Genomic DNA, 15,578 nt, shown 5'->3' on the forward strand with positions numbered 1-15,578 from the left:
TCGGTTATGTTTTAAACTCTTCTGTTACCAATTAGAAGTCAGTCTCTCCCTTTTGAAAATTAGAGCTGCTCAAGCATCCCTCCCCCTATTACTCAAATGACTTGTGTGTGAGTGTGTGTTTTGGCAAAGGAGATTTTCCCTGTATATTTTGCAGGATTAGTATCAGTTTAATCCTCCAGAAGGAGACAGAAATGAAGCAACCCACTCCCGTTTCCATATCACAGACATACATCCTTTCCACAACTTTGGCCTGTCTATTTCAATGCTTCTGAGTGGGAGAGGTTTGTTGGTGAGTGTGGCTGTTGGAAACAGATAAGACAAGAAACTTAAAGATAAATTGGCAATCCTTTGTCTAAGTGACTCTCATTTGAAGAAGAGAGAAAAAAAAAGGAAAATCTTCCATTACTCCTTATTTTAGAACATTTTTAAAACTGAAGTATGGCTGACACAAAATGTTACATTAGTTGAACAGTGATTCTGCAACTCCATACGTTATTTTTAGAACCTTTAATGGAATGCTATTAAGAAATGAGGAATATTTGTTTTAATAGTCATCGAACTATTGAATGTAATTTAGAGTGTATTTTCCCATAAGTTATTTTTCTTTCCATACTGGTATGAGTTAGGAAATTAGGAAACATCAAATTAATGTATACTTTTATGGAGAATAAATTATTAAAATAAAAAAATTGTTTGGAAGAAGCTTTATCTTAATATTAGGAATGGGTCATCTGCATGTCTAAACCATATACAAAATTTAATCTTTTAAAATCACTGGATGTCTGAATTATAGATTAATTACTAAGCAATATACATATTTTTAGAACACTTCACTTATGTTTAAACTATGATAATTAATTCTTGCCCTGTCATGCCCAACAGCTCTTAAAAAATAAATCCCAGTTTTTATACTTTGAGAAAAATAAAATAAGAATATGAAAATAGGCATGAATTTGAGAGGACTAAGTATTAAGATAGACAAATATTTTTATTTGTATCTTACAAAGTCATGTGGATCAGATGACACTCTTAAGGTATTTTAAAACAAAGCTACATTTTTAATAAGCAGACATGTACTTTATCTTTCTTTTAAGATTTTATTTATTTATTCACGAGAGACACACACACACACAGAGAGGCAGAGACACAGGCAGAGGGAGAAGGAGGCTCCATGCAGGGAGTCTGATGTGGGACTCGATCTCGGGTCTCCAGGATCACGCGGTGGGCTGGAGGTGGGCTGGAGGTGACGCTGAGCCACCCGGGCTGCCCAGACCTGTACTTTACACTCGATCTTAGCCAAAAGGCCAAGAAGCGATGCAGACATGTACTTTGATCAAGAAAATAATACAAAGAGAAAGTCCTTTATCTAATCTTTTTAAGAGTCTCTCATAGAACTAGAAGAGTGTTATATATTATTTAAATCAGGTGAATATAAAACTTTTATTAAAGAGATTAGTAATATCTGGGCATTGAATGTATTTTCTGCTGCTATCAACTTGGTTTGAAATATTCCATGAATTTTTGCACACTTAAAATGAAAACTGTATATTTCATCCAAACATTGCTGAATCTGGCTCTAGAATATATTACAAATGAAAAAATGCAAATGAGTTTATTCTTTCCTATAAAACACATTTGAAAATATTGATCTAAGGATACAAAGATTTAAAGATCACCTTAGAAAATAAAAGACCAGAAATGAACATTTAGAAACATTAATATTAACTATTTTACTTAATTTGGTTTTTACAAATAAATTGCAATTAGTCATTAGGGAAATGCGAATCAAAATCATAATGAAACCTCATACCAACTAGGATGGCTAAATGATAATAATAATAATAAAAAAGAAAAAAGCAAATATTGGTAAGAATATAAAGAAATTGGAACCCACATACACCATTAATGGGAATATAAAATGATACAGTCACTGTGGAACATTTGATGGTTCTTCAGAAAGCTAAATATAGAATTGTCAAATGGGGGTGCCTGGATGGCTCAGCCAATTAAGTGCCTGCCTCTTGATTTTGGTTCAGGATTTTTGATTTTGGCTCAGGTCTTGATCTCAGGGTCCTGAAATCAAGCCCTACATTGGGCTCATGCTCAGCACAGAGTATGCTTGTCCTTCTCCCTCTGATCCCATCTCCCTGCTCTCTCTCTCTTTTTCTAATCAATCTTTCTATCTTAAAAAAATAAAATAAAATAAATATATAATTTAAAAAAGGGATGCCTGGATGGCTTAGCAGTTAAGCGTCTGCGTTTGGCTTAGGATGTGATTGTTCCTGGGGTCCTGGGATCGAGTCCTGCATCAGGCTCCCCAGAGGGAACCTGCTTATCTCTCTGCCTCTGTCTCTGCGTCTCTCATGAATAAATACATAAATAAAGAAAGAATTATCAAACAATCCAGCAATTTCACTTGCATGTGTATACCCCAAAGAGTTAAAAACAGGGGCTCAGATATTTGTAGGACAATATTCTTTGTAGCATTACTCGCAAAAGACAGAAGGTGGAAGCAAGCCAAGTGTCTATCAACAGATGAATGGAAAACGAAATATGATACACACATAAGGTGGAATATTATTCAGTCATAAAAATGAATGAAATTTGGATACATTCTACCACATGGATGAATCTTGGAAACGTTGTACTAAGTGAAATAAACCAGACACAAAATGACAAAATATTGTATGGTTCTGCTCCAGTGAAATATCTAGAGATGGAAAGACTGGATATTTCCAGTGAAATACCTAGAGGAGAGGTTAGCAGGGGTTGGAGGAGGGAGGAATAGGAATGATTGTTTAATGGATACTATTTGGAGCGACAGAAAAGTTTTGGAAACAATGAGGATGGTTATGCACCATTGTGAATTTAATGCCACTGAATTGTATATTTAAAGATAGTTAAAGTGGCAAACATTATGCTATCGTTTACTCCAATAAAAGGTTTAAAAATAAATTGGCTATTTTTATGTTTAGAATATTTTTGTAAATGTTAATTTTTTTTTGTAAATGTTAATTTTTAAAGAAGAAAACAACAGGAGAATGTAGGGCTGAAAACTAAGGCTTGACCTCAGTTGAGATTTAATTTCTGTAAAGGTGCTATTCTCCTTTATGTGTGCTAATGCTTTCAAAGCTCTGCTATTCTCACATATAGCACAAACGTTCCTTTGAAATGTTTAACTGGATTCCAACTAAAGATAGTCTAAACATGAGACTAAATTGTGTATCTCCAAAGCTGTACTCATGTTCTTGATTCCTGCCTCTTCCAAATAATTCTCACAACATAGAAAAAAAAAACCCATAGTGAACATTTAACACCAATGAATTCTTGTTTTAGTAACTTTAAACATTAGAATATTTCTTTTGTAATGAGATCTTAAATGTCCAATGATTGGTGAGTACTTAAAAATTAATGAAATATAAAAGCAGGAAAGAGTTGAAAGAAAAGTTTCTTCCAAATTATCTGCATAATCAGAATAAGTAATAAAACAGATAATTTTAAATGGATGATAATACAGAAATCAATTATCTTTACGATTGGTTGTGGTTTTGGATTTCCCTTTGAACTCCTCCTTTGAGGAGTCGGTTTGATGGTCTGAGAATGTTCAATCTTTCAAATAAACTAATGGAACCAAGTGGAAGAATGTTACTCAGTCTTCCCATCCCACATTTGTATCTAGAATCATTTTTTACTTAGCTTCCCAATGAACAGTACATAAGTTAATCCAGTTTGCAGTCACTGGTAATGAATTGTTCAGCCCACATCACTGATTGCTTTTTGTATTGCTTTCTACCTTCTATTCTTTCCAATCTTCCTTTCTTGAGTGCTTCTCCACCAACAGCTGAAGTTAGGATATTCCCAAAGCCCTGATAAAAAGTGCTCACTGCTAAGGTCCAAGCTTCAGTCCCTCGGCCTTTTTCCCCCTGCAATATTGCTTTGGGCTACTTTTCCTTCTGCCCACCACCTTATTCTATTTCAGGAGGGTTGATTCTAACCACTCAGTTTGGATTATGTCAGCTCCATTGATTGTTTGGCTGTCATTTCAATTTTCACCAAGAGTGGTGCAAGACTAAGGAGTGGTGGTGGGTTGAGGCACAAATGAAACAGCTGGACCTCTAGTCTTAGGCTCCTAATCGCCTGCCTTCATGAAATAGCTTTCTAATTGATTTTGTGCTCTTCCCACTTGAAACCACAGTTAATATTGTCCCCACAAAGGATTGCTCAAAATGCAAATGTGATAATCCCTCTGTTTAAAAATAATTTTATAAATCTCTGTACTGGCTTATTTTCTTTATGCATTTTACTTAATAAAATAGGAAAGTAATGGAGGGATAGGAGTTACCTAACTATGATGTGTCTACTATTCTAAACAGAACCACTTTCCTTCCACAATTAAACTTCCTGGTCCTAAGGTATTATTACATGGAAAAATCAGGTGGACATGCAGGTTACTATCAAGCCACAACTAGTATCAACTATGCTGAACTTATCTTGATTTCTATCTTATATGATCTCTACTTATTGGACAATCAATGTAAGTAGAGCAGGCCAAGAGGAAGATCTTGAATTTTGGAAGGATTTCATGTAGTAACTCCAAAGACTTAACTTTTGTCCTTTAGAATTTCCATAGATTTCTTCTACTAATTGTGAGATCTGTAGAAAGATCGAAAACTTGGGCTTTTTAGAAAAGAGGCAGCCTCTTTTGGCTGTAACAAAAAAATATGTGGCCTAACCTTGCCTAATAGAGTTGAACCTTGAACAACATGGGTTTGAACTTAGCAGGTCCAGTTATGTGTAGCTTCTTTCTTTTCCCCAATAAATAACAGTGCAACACTGTAAATATATTTCTCTTCCTTATGATTTTCTGTTTTTTTTTTAAATAAAGATTTTATTTATTTATATAGAGAGAGTGCACAAGCAGGGAGAGGGGAGGAGGCAGAAGGAGAGGGACAAGCAGATTTCCCACTGAGTAGGGAGCCAGACCCAGGACCCTGGGATCATGACCTAAGTCAAAGTCAGACCTCCATACTCCAACTGCACAGAAGAGTTGAAAAATCCTTTTTGCTTCCTACTTTGTGGAATGAAGGGGAAAAAAACCTCTATGGCTGTGAATAGATCGGAAATAGCAGTAAAACAACCCTAGAGGCTGGTAATATGAAATTGTCTTTTAAGACTGCTGGTGACTTGGTGTGCTGGCTAGGTGGCTGGAGAGTCTTCAGTGATTAGTGTTGAAAAATATTAGTGGCCTGGATCATTTTGTGCAGCAAATCTGCATATTTATAGGAGTTGGTTTAGAAATTATAGCAATTTAATACATTATTGATTTTTATAAACATTATAAATTAATATAAATGTCTTGTGCTATATGTTTGTTTTGCTGGCATGCACTTGTTGAAAATTAAGCACTTAGTCACAGAAACATCTGGGCAAGAGCGTGGATGACTCAGGATAAACTCATCACCGTTATTGAAATTTAAAGAGCATGGCTTCCTGACAATGAGTCATGAACATCACATTCTTACACAAAGGGCAGGGGTCTCAACCACTTATCTACCCTCTCGTTCATCCTCTGAGTTCTATCCCACCCCTATATTGTTTGGATTAATTCACAGATTTACTTGTAAAAAAATGTAATTTTTATCAAGGTTTTTTTTTTCCACTTGTATTAATATTTGATGACTTTATACAGTAATAACCACAGAACATACTTTTCCTCTTACAAATGATACTGTTATGAGATAAGAAAATTATGAATAATAACATGGAATAGTCTTTTTGGATATTGATTACCCCAGAAATTCAGGAAAAAAAAAAGGAAAAACAATCAGGCATTTTCATTTAAACTAACCTTGTCTGTCTCAAAAAAAAAAAAATGAAAACTATCACTACCATATCTAAGCCGTAGCTTCACAATGATGATTAATATTTATTTATTTGTTTTTGTTTTTTACTTTTTTTGATGATTAAGATTACATGGGTTCTTTTTGGATTAAGTAAAATAAAGGACTGTGTAAATATATCTTTTAGAAACTCTTACCTTAAATATGTTTTTAATTATATGGCACTCATGGGCTTACAGTGTTCAGATCCCGTTTAAATCAAAGAGTTTCTAGTAAAGGATTATAGCACTTATATTCCAAAGAGTCCTGGATTTTTTTTTTTCATTTCTTTTTAAGGCTTGTCACTATTTGGCACAGACTGAAACGTTGATGCACATATAAGGTTTCGTTTTCCCTTTAATGTTTTAGTTTATGATCCATTTTGTAGATTGAAGATGACATTCTAGGGTTGAAAAGTAGTGAAGTTTTTTTTCTAGAAAGAAAATTCTCCAGCCTGGAGCAGCCATTTGGAAATTATTTAATCACTCTAAGAATAACCTTAAAAACATACGGTTATTTTTCAAATGGTATTCCCAGAAGTAAGCAGCCAATTTCACACTAAGAATAACCATTCTAGGATTGACATTACTTCAGTATCAGAAACACAAAGTACTACTGAGCCATGACAGTTTCTATTAACCAATGATTTTAGAGAAATCTAAGTAATTTTCCATGTGTTGTCTGATGCTGGGAAGGTTGGCTGCTGTATGTCTGTAAAATTCAACTACGTCCAGAGTGAAATATGAATGTATTAAGCTGATTTAATACTGTCTCTGAATTTTAGTAAAATGGTGTACTATTAATTCCTTAAAAATATAAAGAAAAATAGAAATAAAAATGTAAGAAAAATTGGACCTTTGACAAGTCTACTATTAAAAGTGTAAAAACATTAGCCTGGTCAGAATTCTGAAAATTGTAATACATAAAAAACTTAAACATGAAAGAAATTGCAGCTGAATTTTGCATATGATCATACTTTATTGGCAAATAAAAATATTTTGCACATATAATTATTAGAGTAATTTTCTAGTAATTTTCTAGTATTACTGGGGATTTACCATATATCCACTACTGTAGTGCTTTCGTTAGTATACTTTCCCTTTCAATTAATATTGGAAGGTAGACTCTGTCAGTGGGTCTGTGTAGTTTTATCTTCTGTTCTTTTTGTTCCCCAGTTGATTTATTCAAGGGTTTCCTGATTCTAACCTGAGGATGCTCAGGAAGCAGCATCTTGATGACCTGGGACACATGGATCATAGGCTCAACACCTGAGATCTTGTTTACATTTTGGGTTTCATTGTCAACTTTTCAAGTTGTCGTGGCTTCTGACCAATTGGCCAAAATAATGATGACCACTAGCATTTTAAAAATATCAGTCCAGATTAACTAAGAAAAAAGCTACTACTGAATTTCCAGATTTTAAATTAAGTAGCTATTATTTTTATGACCATAATACATAAATTCTATAATTCATTAATTCATCAAACATTGACTTATTTTATACTACTGTGTCCAAACTGTGTGAGACAGTGGAGATACAAAAACTAGTATTAACAGACATGGTTTTTGCCATTACAGAGCATAATATTGGGAGTTGGAAAGGATAAAGAGCACAGAAACAGAGTCATTCAGATAACCACACATACTGATATAAAAGTGCACCTCTGACAAATAAATACCAGAAGGGGTTATCCACACTAAAAGGAGAATTTTAATCATGGGATGTAACCTAGCTAGCAGGGACAAGAAAGGACACTTTGAGAAGATAATGTTTGACCTGAAATCTATAGGAAGAATTTGAGTTAACTGGGCAAAATGTGGGACAGATTGAAAGAGATGAACATGTGTAAAGGTCCTGTGGCATGAAGGAGCATGGCAAGTAGGAGGAATTGAAAGAAAGCTGAAGTAAATAGCTACAGAAGAGTCTGGAACAGCATGATGTTGGGGTTTTAGGTGGGATCCACCTATTGCAAGTCTTCCTAGTTCAAGTTAAAGTATTTTTGTCTTGGTCTTTAAAATAATAGATCCTAAATGGAAAGGTCTTAATTAGATATGGGAGAGTGACATGGTTGGATACACCTTTTTTTTTTTTTTTTTTTTTTAACAAAATCACATTTGAGAGTGACCAGAGCAGATGTTGCCACTGTCAGTGATTTAATATAGTGGTCTAGTTGAAAGATATTGGTAGCTTTTACATCTAGTTGATGGAAGGTCTATGCTTCATTAAGCACAAATGTGAACTGTAGAAGTTTTATTTTCTCCTCTTACTCCCTTCAAATACACTCTGTCAGATCTTGTTTTGCCATCCTTTGGTGACATCTGAACAGACCCATATCTGTTGGACACTTTCCATCATTGGGTACAGTTCATGACAGGCCCATGTCAAACCTCCAAATTATGTTACTTTCAGACTCTCTCCACTTTCTCCCAGAATCGTCCAGGCTTTGGCCTGAAGAATGTTCAGTGATGACAGGGTATGGCCTGTGCTTTCACTCTCTCCTTTCTGTTGTCCCTTCTTCTGTGACATATTGAGATCTAGGGAGAAGATAAGAGAAAAGGAATCAAATACCTTTCTTTTAGCTGATGACCATGACCTTCTCTCTTGACCATTATTGTTTCTCTGTGAATTCCAGTGGGCTGAAGACATTCCTTTCGTGGCAAATTTCTAACTGCCACTGTCTTTGGTGGAACCACATGGGTTCTCTCCATGGCATTTGGAGGGCCTCCTCATGCTTGGCTGCTTGGCTGCCCTTACCCCACTTCCCATGTCCCATCCATACCTTCTGGCTGCTGGCTCTTCCTCGCCCTGCTGCCATTCCCCACTGTATCAGGTGCTGGCTGGATGACTCACACCCAAGTTACTTCCATGTTGTTTACTGGGCCCATGGGACACTTACTCATCCTTACTCAAACAAATGTGGGAATTCAAAACAAATGTGGTTGCATCTTTGAAGTGACATCTCTTCCCAGTTTTTTTCCTCTTCACTCAGATAGTCATAAGCAACAGATAAACAAGTCTACCAGAAAAAAAGAAGCTAATGAAAACCCATTCTTTGGTCTCTTCACCTGATTTTCTGGGCGAAGTGATGGTTCTGGGGATGGAGGATGATCTGTGGTTCCCTAAACTGCAGAAATCTCCTCTAATCATAACTTCTACTATTCTCCTGAATCCTCTTCCTTCATGGCCATATATCTGCTTTTATAGACTGGAGGGAGACAATAGGATCATGCTTGGGGGCTCCAGCAGTTTTGAATACTTAATAAGCCCCAGTGGAGGTGTCTGGACCCCATATACTTTCTGGTGCCTTTAGAATGTAAAGTAGGCTTTACTTTATATTTCTAACTTAGTTCCTGCTTTGCTCTATTGCAAAGGGAAACAGCATACTTGTACTCCTTTTTGGCTTGGATTATGGTGTGAAAGGAGGTATAGATGATATTCTGGGCCAGAAAAATACAGGATAAAATACACAGGGCTTGGTGATGGATTAGACATTCAGGATGAAGGAGAAGGAAAGGAAACTGATGACTCAGATTTCTGTTTTATACTGCTCAGTGCGTGGTGGTGAGAGAGAGAAAAAAAAAACACACACAGAAAGGACAACTCCCTTTCACCCCACCTTGCCTCACAGAAGGAGGAACCAAGATGATAAAATGATGCGTGTTCAGCTTGAGAAGATATCAAATAGACAAGACTAGAACTCAGAGGAGATGTCTGGGCTGGAGATACACACCTGGAAGTCACCTGTTGTAGATGATAATGGAAGCCATGGGTATGGATGGAATTGCTAGGGAGAATTGATGGGGGAAGGGGTAGCCCTGGTGGTGCAGCGGTTTAGCGCTGCTTGCAGCCCAGGGTGTGATCCTGGGGACCCTGGATCGAGTCCCACGTCTGGCTCTCTGCATGGAGCCTGCTTCTCCCTCTGCCTGTGTCTCTGCCTCTCTCTCTGTGTCTCTATGAATAAATAAATAAAATCTTTAAAAAAATTTGATGGGGAGGAGAGTATAGTACACATATATGTATATATGCTCATATACACACATGTAGAGGAGGCATGTGAACACAAACATCTATAGAAACACACAGAAATTAGAATGATTTCTAGTGAAGTTTGCAAATTGCTGTCATCATGTCATCTGGTAGAGGTAGACAATGTGCTATCATTGTCTACCTGTCTTTCTCTATCAAATGTGATATGGTTTGTCCTAGAAACCCAAGTAACCTGTCAATGTGTCCACTCGTTCCTACAGATCTGGAAGCGCATAAACTTCATTTCACAACAAGCAATTTCAACTTGATTATTTGCTTTTGAATACAGTGCTCACAAAGTAGAAGTGGGGGTGGGGTGGGGAAGAGAACTGTGTGCCTTGTAAAATGAGGGTGGATCATAAATCTAGCTTTTCTGGGATGCTAAGATGCATACAGTGGGGAGGAGGTATTCACACCTACCTCAGGACAGGGCCCTGGTAGGAGCAGCATTGTGCCTGGCTCAGGTGTTGTTGAGAATATTTAAAGTGTTTTTTTTTTTAAGATTTTATTTATTTATTCATGAGAGACTCAGAAAAGGAGAGAGAGAGAGGCAGAGACACAGGCAGAGGGAGAAGCAGGCTCCACACAGGGAGCCTGACGTGGGACTCGATCCCGGGTCTCCAGGATCATGCCTTGGGCCAAAGGCAGGTGCTAAACCACTGAGCCACCCAGGTATCCCCCAGATGACAATATTAAGGCCTAATGGTCCATCCAGGAGGGAGAGATCCCATGGCGGCGATGATGGGAGGGAAATGCAGAGGTTGTGGCTACAGCAAAGGAGATGCTGAACAAGACTGGGAACCCTGGGCAGCCCGGGTGGCTCAGCGGTTTAGCGCCTGCCCTCCGCCCAGGACGTGATCCTGGAGACCCAGGACTGAGTCCCACGTCGGGCTCCCTGCATGGAGCCTGCTTCTCCCTCTGCCTGTGTCTCTGCCTCTCTCTCTTTCTCTCTCTCTCTCTCTGTGTGTGTGTGTCTCTATGAATAAATAAAAAATAAAATCTTAAAAAAAATAAAAATAAAAAGTAAAAGATTGGGGACCCTGATGGTGAACTTGGGGCATAAGAATCGGATTTCTAAAACAGTAATCCAGAATGGAGAATGTTCTGACACCTGAGAAATTTTGATCATTGCCAGAACACCTTTTTCTCCTAAATTAATGCTTTTTTAAAAATCAGAGTCAAATAGCCAAAAGCACCTGTTAAAAGTGTAAGAAAGGTGTAACAATGAATGATAATGGCAGCAACATACAAAATCAAGGCTGTTTATTCAGATATTCTCATATACTAAGTGCAAGGTTCCCTCTCAGCACTAATGTGTGGAGGCTGAGTTTTCCTCCCAGAGGCCCCCCAGATGGCTGACTCCCAGCACTGACTCTGGAGCCCTACTGCAGAGTAACCACACCTGTGATCCATCAGGAGACCTGAACTTGCTCAGGTGCTCAAATGTAAATCCAAAGTGCTCAAATGGTAGCCAAGTACAGAAACTTTGTCTCAAAAATCTGGACTGTCTAGAGGGTGTTGTTGTTTGGTGCATTATGAATAATCTTCTCTTACTTTGGTAAAGAAATAACTTACTGTCATTTCATCAGTATTCTGCTTGAGTCATTCAAGGCTCTAATAAAGTAGGTCACTTTGCTTCGGAGCACACTGCACTTTAATCTGCATGTTCAAGTGATTTTAGGACTCCTCAGACATGGCTGACTCCATATTATATATCTATCTTCTCTCTCCCTTAGTGTAAAAGAGTTCTCAAGATTAGAAAATAGGTATTTGCTCCAGTGGTTTTCAGTTTTTTGTGAGGAGAAGCTTCTGAAAGAGGTCAATTGCATGTTTTGCTCAAAATACCCAAACTAATGGCAGAGGTTTATTTTTGAAGCTATCAGGCTTGTTTTTGTCTTTGTGATATTTTACATTGTTATGAAATGATTTGATTTTGGCATGCGATAGTCTCATTAGGAGCAGTTTATCCTCTTAAAATTGATGGCTTAGTTTTCTTGGCCTCCACTTACTGTATTCAGTTATGGGAGTGAGCCACCATTATAGAGTCCTAAAACATCCATCAGGGAGATATGGGTGGAACATGTCAGTCTCAGTAGAGCCAGGTGCTCAGGTGTGACAGTTTTCTAGGTATTTTTGGTTACTCAGGTGACAAAGGAAGACATGAATTGTTACAATCCTTCTTTACTGCCCTTGGGTGATCACATCATAGAACCTAACATAGAAGTGAAATTCTCCTGGCTCTCTACCTTCAACATTATTGTTGGGTCACAAAACATTAAAAATTCTTCTAGAGAGTACATTTTCCCAATTCACACAAAATAAGTGGGGACAAATTATTCTGTTTCCAAGTGATTAAGAATGAGCTTCTATTCTTTTTTTTTTTAAAGATTTTATTTATTTATTCATGAGAGACACACAGAGAAAGACAGGCAGAGACACAGGTAGAGGGAGAAGCAGGCTCCATGCAGGGAGCCTGATGTGGGACTTGATCCCAGGACTCCAGGATCACGCTCTGGCTAAAGGCAGGCGCTAAACTGCTGCGCCACCCAGGGATCCCTGAACTTCTATTCTTTTAAAAAGATTTTATTTATTCATGAGAGACACAGAGAGAGGCAGAGACATAGGCAGAGGGAGAAACAGGCTCCCTGTGGGGAACTCAGTGTGGGACTTGATCCCAGGACCCCGAGATCATGACCTGAGCCAAAGGCAGATGCTCAACCCCTGAGCCACCCAGGTGCCCCAAAAATGAGCTTTTAAATAGAAACCAACATCAAGACTTTTTTTCTCATTCACTCCACCCCCCAAAATAATAGCGATAACAATCATTGCAAGAGCTACCACTTAGTGAGCACTTAGTGTATACCAGGCTCTGTGCTAGATCCCTGACTTGCATTATCTCTACCCTGTACAATAGTCTTAGGACATAGGTATTATTATTATTATTGTTACTGTTACCATTATTCCATTTCATATAAGAGGGATCTGAGACTCAAGGGGGTTGGATGATTTTTTCTAAAAATTGCACAATGATTGTGTGTAGACTGGAATTCCAAACCCGTTCCGTATAGTGTGGAAAGATGGCACACTCTGGTGTGCCTGCTTACTTGTTTGCTTCCTTCCTTTCTTTTAGAGAGAGAGGAAGAGAGAGGGTGCGCGCACACACACACACACACACACACGCACACGGTGGAGGGGGGAAGCAATGGTGAGGGGGTAGAAGGTGAAAGACAGGAACAAGAGGACTCTAGGCTCGGTGTGGAGGCTGAGCTCAGTGTGGAGCCCAATGCTGGGCCTGATGTGGGGCTTGATCTCGTGACCCTGAGATCATGACCTGAGCCAAAATCAAGAATTGATTGTTTAACAACTGACCCACCCAGGAGCTCCTGGTGTGGTCTTTCTTGCTTGCTTTCTTTCAGATTTTATTTATTAATTTGAGGGAAAGAGAGAGAGCATGAGCAGGGGGGAGGGGTAGAGGGAGAGGGAGAAGCAGACTACCTCACTGAGCACAGAGCCCAACAATGTGGGGCTTGATCCCAGGACCCTGGGATCATGATCTGAGCTGAAGGCAGATGCTTAACCTGATGAGTCACCCAGGCACAAGTTTAAGTTTCTTAAACAAACTTGTGCAGACATGAACAGGTGAGATGATGAGGGCTGGATGGAATAATTAATCTCAGTCTAAGATGACTGTCATCCAACTCATGAAATCTATTGGATGCCCATGGAAATAAGCTGTGTTCAATTTATTTTGTTATAATTTTGGTGGAGAAATGAGATGTTTAAGGAAGAAAGGGGATCACAGGAAAAAAGTAAGTAAGCAATGTTATTTCCAAGAGTTCTGGATTTATGTTGGGACAATTACATTCATTAAGTGACCTTAGACCAATTAACTACATTGTCTGTAATGTCTCATTTGTTGAATATAGGGAACTAATTGTAATACCCACTTTCCTACTATACACATGGCAGTAAAATAATAAGAAATAAAACAGAACAAATAGAAAAAACAATTCCATGTGACATGGCAGTCCACAAATATTTACTGAGCATCTACTATGAACCAGGCATTGCTGGGACACAACAATGTACAAGACACAACAATTACTGCCCTTGTAGGATTTGTATTCTAATAGTCATAAATGAATAAGAAGAATATTAGTAAATAAGACAAATGGTGTTTCAGGCAATAGTAAGTAGAATGGAGAAAAGTAAGGAATGTTCTTGTGGAGGGTGCAATTTTAAATACGGTATTTACAGAAGGTCTCACTGGCAAGGTGAACTTTGGGCAAAATGTAAGGGAAGAGTAAGCCATGCAGTGTTACCCCACTTGCTTATTCTCTATTGGTGATACTAATGTCAAAGGAAATTACCCAGTGAAAATAGCTAATTTGTTGAATACAGGGTGATATAGATTGATACGAAATTAACAATGAACCACTTAGGAAGAAGGACAAAGCATCAGCATTTGGTGCCGCATATTAAGCTAGGGGTATAGGGAGCCATGAACAAGACCCTAGTCTTACTTTTTCTTACAGGATGGCCCCCAAGAAAATAGACCATTATGCTATGGAGTGAAGAGTGCCGCAATGGGGGTGATGAGAGGAGTTGATAAAGAAAGATCCCTGGCAGTCCTAGGGAGTCTTGCTGAAAGGTGATTGCTAACTGGATGGGGGACAAGGAAGGAAGGGCATTTTCTGTCGTGTGAATATCACATGCAAAGGCTAGAGATGAAGGAAGTAAGTCACATTTGGGGGACTAGAAATACATTAGTATGTACGGATAAAGGGGTGAGGAGAAGACAGAGGACTATTCTATGTAAATCAGTATTTGCCGTGCTGCATTCCTGGAAATGCTGTGCCCTTCCATATGTATAAAGATGTTTTCCAGAAGGCAGAGGTAGACACCTGTCCACAGAGATCAACACCCCAATGCATCAGCAGTAACTAAGGAGTCCTCCAACCCTTTTTAAACTCTATTAGTAGTTTTAGCTTATTACAACTTGCATAGATTTGAAAGTCCGTGCAAATGAGGTAAATAGAAGCTTAAGTTTGGTTAGTAATCTTTTGTAGTAATTTTTTAAAAGGAGAATATTTTATTAAAACATAATCTCAAATATTAATTATTGATACTCAAGAACATTCTCTGGTAGATATCTAGGCAGATATCTAGGCAGTGCTCATCATTCATACTGATGTGCTGCAAATGGATTATTGGTGTTCTGAGATACCTACTCCTATTCTAGGGAAAGACCAAGTGGGATATCAGGAAGCTCCAGCTGCAAACATCCTTCTGTGTAAGGCACACACAGAACTGTGCTGTACAAATACTTATCATTTTCTCTGAATGTCATGATGTGTAATGGATGGGAAGCCCTATGGTAAGGTGCTCATCTTGACTTTATTGTCAGTGTTTTTTCCCATCATCTGTGCAGTTTTGATCTTCAGATACCAATGTGTCTTCTACTCAAGAGGACTATACCCATTCAATCTAGAAAGCCAGCCTGTACTTCAAAAGCAAATATACTTTAGCAAGCCATTATAAAATATTTCATCCTTAGTAATTCCTGTTTCATTAACACGAGAAGAATTACCATACAATCACACTATTACATGATTATCACATAATTACTGAACATACATTATGTTTCAGGCTTCTGATGATTTGTGGGGTTG

This window comes from Vulpes lagopus, chromosome 2, assembly GCF_018345385.1.
Source record: "Vulpes lagopus strain Blue_001 chromosome 2, ASM1834538v1, whole genome shotgun sequence".
In the NCBI taxonomy this organism is placed as follows: domain Eukaryota; kingdom Metazoa; phylum Chordata; class Mammalia; order Carnivora; family Canidae; genus Vulpes; species Vulpes lagopus.